We start from the raw sequence: 6,380 nt of genomic DNA, 5'->3' as shown, positions 1-6,380 counted from the left end.
GGAACTTGATTGTCTTCGATATTAACCTTAATGCCAATTGCTCTGTCAGGAATACCAAAAAGCAAATTAAAGTCAATGTCAAAAGTAAACATTTGTTCAGAATCCTCATTAGAATCAGAAAGAATTGATTTCTAAGGAAACTCAACTTCAACTCTTTTAATATAGTAACCATCAAATGTTAAATTGAAAGTTTCTTCCACTCTTCTTGTTCGTATTATTTGTATAATTCATATGGCAATCATCTACAAATAAATATTACCTTTGTGATGCCGCATACACCAACACCCTTAGATTTATGACTTGCTACCGCAATATTAGGTATTAGTTAGCTGATTTTCAAAGAAACAGAGCTTTAACTAAGGAAGAAAGGTTCAATGTGGACTCATTTATATCATTCAACACAATCTGTCAAAGAAATAATCAAACATCATAAACTAGGTCAGATGTTGACTCAGTCAAAATTTCTAACCTAATTAACAACTATCAAACGACCCCTTAGTTTTGTATTGAATTCTAGAAATTATAAAAGATATGTATATTATTTGGGAAGAATTTCATTTATATCCTTACAAACTTTAAATATAACCTTTTATATCCTTATTAATTTTAAAACTACCTATACCTCTGTCTAAAACTAGAAAATTCACATCCATATCCAAACTCATATTTTAATTAGGATTAGACCAATACAATATTGAAAAACTTATCTAAAATTTACAGCAACATATGATACTAAACTACATTGTCAAATTAGAAATTGGAATTAAACCAATTAGGATTAAACCTAGTTAATTATTAAAAAACTTCATGTCTGTCGTTTCTTCCTAATTGCAAGCCTTAAAGATTACAAATGGCGACATTGAGTTTAAGACTAGAGGGAGTGGTAACACTCTTAACACATTGCAACGTAATATTTTTTAGTTGTTTTGAAGCCAAGTAAGCTTAGCATGTATAGCACAAAAAAAATAGAAAGTGATAGTTTGCCATTAAATTAGAGATTATTTTGGAAAAAAAAATTAAAAAGAAAAAGGAATAAGCCATCACAACCCAAGCTTCACCTAAATTTTTTCTCTCACGTCTCATTATGGATATAGTGAGACTCCTTTAGTGAGCTCCCTAGCAAGAGCTAAATGATTGTGTTTATCCTCTCTAGGAAGCTCCTAACGCGCCTTGGTAGCGATCCATTCCCTTCTGCCTAATGGCTCCAAAATCTTAATTTTATATTTATTATCTATATATAGATAGCTAGAGGGGAATCATGCGCGTCGTTGGCATTGTGTTAGTTTTTTTTCTCTTGGCAACAAAAACCTCCTCTGATAAAAATCAAAACATTAGTCAACAGAAGGTTCTAGAATTGTGGAAAAATGTTTGAATTTTATTATTACCTTGAGTGCCAGTTGGATAAAAAACGTGGTTGAATTGAAACAACTTTTTTCCATCTTTATGAGGTTTTAAAGGATCTAAAACCACTAATGACCCATCTTCTCCAATGTAATCAATTACGTTCTTTGTGTCAGTTCTAAATGGAATGCAGGTCTAATATTGCAGTAAACCCGAATGTTTCCTGAAAATTTAAAGATCGTGGAAGGTAACGTTTAAAGTTTAACAAAAATAAAAATAACTTGTTTACCTTTTAAATCTTGGACGATGTTGTATAAAGTCTGATTTTCTTTCAATAGTATAATATTAATCAAAACATATTACATATACAGAAGGGGTCTTTATACAAATTTTGAAATTTAGCAATTACAATCGACAACAAATTGAAATCTGATCGTATTCAAATTGAAAGAACAAACAACTATAATGTATCGAGTAGCAACTCCGATTGTAATCAGACTACAATAATGAAAGTAGGAGATAGTAAGATAACCTTAGTAATCTTCAGTTTGTTGAAAACATCTCCAAGAACCTTGTAATTCTAAATCATGCGGTATTCAGTTTTGGCATTGAAATTAAGTTTATGCATTAGAACAGTTCCAGGATGAGCGACATCCATTAGCTGACAATGAACAACAACTGAACATGCCTACAATGAATCATATCCATTGAAATCATTGACTAAAATCGAATTGTATACAAACAGTAATTGTTGTACGCATAAACGAAAAAAAACAGTAGACTCTGATAACATAATAAGGATATGAATTTCACTTTCTCAGCAGCTTTAGTGATTTTGAGATACATTTTGGACATCTTCTTCAGAGATGGAAATGAATTGACCTTCAAAGTACCTATAAGCATTTATAATGTGATCAAATTAGAAGGTTATATATGGAAATACCAATATAAACATTTTATAGTACCTTCATAGCAATTCTATGGCAGCTGAACCATATCTAAGATTGCAACAGATAAGACAACAATCATTAATTTAAGTTTTCAAAGAAATGGGACCAAACTTTAGTACCGTAGGAAATTCTTGTCTGAAAAAGTAAGTGAGAGGACAAATTTTCAAATGTAAACCAAGAAAATGCATTTTTCATCTACTTTAATGCGCTGAAAGAACGTCTCCACACGAACTGTGTGTATATGAATTATCAAGAAATCCAGTCCATTCTAAATTAGGGCGTAGAATATCGGATACAACCCATGGATCCATTTCTACAAAATGGACTTGAAAAAAAGTTTGAAACAAAGTAGTAAGCTTTTTCCCATAATACAATGTATTATATTCATAATATATGAGTAAATTGCTATTATAGGAAAGAAAGAAAGTCGATTGTTATTATTGACAGTAAAGATACTTGAGAGCGTCCTCTGCTGATAGCTTCTACGCTAACAGGTCATGTGCCACTATATAAGTCTAACCATCTTCCATGACTCAAAGATGTAGGACATCCACCAGCAGCCTTAAGAAACCAATTTTTTTTTTCTTATTTTAATACAAAATTTATATACTTGTTAATCAAGGGTAAAATTGGAAATAGTACCTGCAAAATACAGAAAGCTGCACCTTTGACTACTTCCATCATTGGGCGGACATCCATGCTCTTTGGTCATAATAGTTTCTTCATTGTTGTTGTTCCTCCAAGAACCTGTAATTTATAATGTTATAATCTTGATAATGCCCTTTGTGATCCATTCTCCTGTTTTTATGTTTTGCCAATTCATAGAATGATTTGTTATCTGTATAAGATTGTGTGTAATTGAGTGAATTATTAAAACAATAAGATTCAGTGGAACTATGAAATTGAAGAGCGACTGAGCTTGGTCATGTGGTCGTCTGACATGTTTCCATCTTCCAGTCTTTTGATGCTCGTTATTCCTTCTTGACTACATAATATGAAATTGAAACACGTAAATTTCAGGGTTAAGAGATTTTAACCTTAAAATTTTGTTTTTTGATGATTTCCTACGATTTAGATGAAATTGATGGTTTGCAAACGCAGTGAGAGAGAACAATGTTGTCCGGTAGAGTGAAAGAAGATAATTTTCCAAATGAGTTATTTCTATTTCAAGAGATGTGATCTCTTTCACCAATTCCATTGATGACTATATGAAGATTCATCAAAGATAAGTTAGATATTCATATATGAGCTAAAAGAAGAGGCAACTGCTAGAAAATAACCTTTAAATTCAGGGTCACGTTTAAAGCAATGGAAGAAAACGAAGTAGAACATGGTGTGATCTCTGATTCCGACCAAAAAGAGGATTGGTCAAGTAATATTTTCCCCAATTTAGCATCCCGTGTCAAAGAAACAGTAAAAAAAAAAAAAAATACTATTTTGGATCATTGACATTCAAAAGAAGAATTAAAAATTCATCAACCCTAAAAGTATTAGTTTTAACCATTATATACTTGTTGATAAGTATTTTTATTAAAAGAATTTTTATTATTAAGGGCAATCACAAAAATGATCAATATATAAGGTCCGTTTAATGAAGTGATAATTTTTTTTGCTAAATGATGATCATCAATTTTGCAATAGTAAGTGTACTTATTTGTCATTATTTTTCTGATTATCTCTTGATTAATATTAACAGACCTAAATGATTAACCAGATAAATAATGACGCAACTACCCATGAACTTACAGGCCAGGTTTTCTCGTCAGAATCGAGAGCAACTGAGTTTTGTACATGAAGGTCAAATACTACAGTCTCAACGGATTAATTTCCAAATCACAACCTTTTTAACCCCTAATTTACAGTAGTCAAGGTAAAACTTCACAAAAACACAACAAAAAACGCTAGTGGGTTTGATAAAAATGTTACCTGATGATGCATAATCTCAGAGAAAGGGGAGCAACTGGAAGGAGGTGGAGCAGGGAGAAAAATGAACGCGAAGGGCTTGTTGGGAATAAAGATGGATTTGTTGTTCCCCTGAAATGATCGAAAACCCAACATATTAGCAAAAATAGAGATTTCAACGTCATCAAATTCAACTCCAACATTAAAAACAGATAGGAAATTAGGGTTACATAACGAAAGTTGAAGAACATATGAGAAACTCTTTTACCTTCTGCCTTGTAGAATTTGCACACAGAGGATTTGATCGATTAATTCAACTTGTCCAAAATGAAGGCGATTAATTTAACCGGAGCAAACATAAAGCAAAAGATAAGGAATGAAGGCATTGATAAAATAAGATAAGCAAAAAGACAAGGTAGCTCCGCTGGTTGGTTTTAGGGTTAGAAGAAAGGAAAAAAAATCCAATAAGAACGCAAACGAACAGTAGTGGAAGAGAAGGACGGTAACCAGGTTTGAGGAACAAAAGATAAGGATGAGAAAATGTAAGGCGGTTTGTGCTTTCCCCTTGAGAAATAGAAGTTCTAGTGGCAAAATAAGAAAGCCAAGAAACTTCCGTGTCCAAATATGAAAGAGAAAAAAAGTTATTGTTCACCAAGTTTTTAACAATGGTGGTTTGTCTTTTTTAACAGAGATTTCAATGTCATCGAATTCAACTCCAACATTAAAAACAGATAGGAAATTAGGGTTACGTAACGAAAGTTGAAGAACATATGAGAAACTCTTTTACCTTCTGCCTTGTAGAATTTGTACACAGATTTGATCGATTAATTCAACTTGTCCAAACATGAAGGCGATTAATTTAACCGGAGCAAACATAAAGCAAAAGATAAGGAACGAAGGTATTGATAAAATAAGATAAGCAGAAAGACAAGGTAGCTCCGCTAGTTGGTTCTAGGTTTAGAAGATAGGAAAAAAAATTAATAAGAACGCAAACGAACAGTAGTGGAAGAGAAGGGCGGCAACCAGGTTTGAGGAACAAAAGATAAGGATGAGAAAATGTAAGGCGGTTTGTGCTTTCCCCTTGAGAAATAGAAGTTCCAGTGGAAAAATAAGAAAGCCAAGAAACTTCCGTGTCCAAATATAAAAGAGAAAAAATTACTGTGTTCACCAAGTTTTTAACAATGGCGGTTTTTCTTTTTTTAATAGAGATTTCAACGTCATCGAATTCAACTCCAACATTAAAAACAAATAGGAAATTAGGGTTAGATAACGAAAGTTGAAGAACACATGAGAAACTCTTTTACCTTCTGCCTTGTAGAATTTGCACACAGAGGATTTGATCGATTAATTCAACTTGTCCAAACATGAAGGAGATTAATTTAACCGGAGCAAACATAAAGCAAAAGATAAGGAACGAAGGCATTGATAAAATAAGATAAGCAAAAAGACAAGGTAGCTCCGGTTGTTGGTTCTATGGTTAGAAGAAAGGAAAAAAAAAATAATAAGAATGCAAACGAACAGTAGTGGAGGAGAAGAGCGTCAACTAGGTTTGAGGAATAAAAGATAAGGATGAGAAAATATAAGGCGGTTTGTGCTTTCCCCTTGAGAAATAGAAGTTCTAATGGCAAAATAAGAAAGCCAAGAAACTTCCGTGTCCAAATATGAAAGAGTAAAATAGTTACTATTTACCAAGTTTTTAACAATTAATAATCTACTATAATAAATGAAAGTTTTTTTGCCACATGTCCTCTTCTCTTTCATTTGGACACATGACATTTTCTAGAATTTTTAATTTTTCTATTTTCCATTTGTAATTTTATTGTATTTTTTTATTTTATTAAATTAAAATTCCACATTTAATGTGTATCTACTATAATAAATGAAAGTTTTTTTTGCCACATGTCATCTTCTCCTTCATTTGGACACATGACATTTTCTAGAATTTTTAATTTTTCTATTTTCCACTTGTAATTTTATTGTATTTTTCATTTTATTAAATTAAAATTCCACATTTAATGTGTAAGGTAATATATATGTAAATTATTTATTAGAAAAAGATTATATATGTAATGTATTCAATACATTAAAGTTTCATTAATTTTAATAATTCAAAATTTTCTTATAAATTTAAACTTTTTAAATTGTTAAAATTTTATATTTATTTTTTTTAATTAAACTCATATAATA

The 6,380-nt window shown here is 31.3% G+C and overlaps 1 long non-coding RNA gene across 6 annotated transcripts; it reads right to left on the bottom strand.

The window, feature by feature from the left end:
* Positions 1-913: 913 nt before the first annotated feature.
* On the bottom strand, positions 914-5,726 carry LOC145063146 (uncharacterized). 6 transcript variants are annotated; one of them, XR_013687855.1, is made up of 7 exons: positions 4,462-5,726; positions 4,218-4,325; positions 2,934-3,276; positions 2,307-2,339; positions 1,874-2,234; positions 1,386-1,564; positions 918-1,313 (listed from the first exon to the last, which is right to left on the bottom strand). It is a non-coding gene; the product is annotated as an uncharacterized LOC145063146 (long non-coding RNA). The 6 variants fall into 6 exon arrangements; XR_013687854.1 differs by having other exon boundaries at positions 914-1,313; positions 1,874-2,029; positions 2,155-3,276; XR_013687852.1 differs by having other exon boundaries at positions 915-1,313; positions 2,307-3,276.
* Between the last annotated feature and the right edge of the window lie 654 nt (positions 5,727-6,380).

The sequence above is a fragment of the Lactuca serriola genome, chromosome 7, assembly GCF_051521515.1.
Source record: "Lactuca serriola cultivar US96UC23 chromosome 7, Lser_US96UC23_V15, whole genome shotgun sequence".
In the NCBI taxonomy this organism is placed as follows: Eukaryota; Viridiplantae; Streptophyta; class Magnoliopsida; order Asterales; family Asteraceae; genus Lactuca; species Lactuca serriola.
The sequence above is the reverse complement of the archived record's forward strand: the minus strand, read 5'-3'. Positions and strand labels throughout refer to the sequence as shown.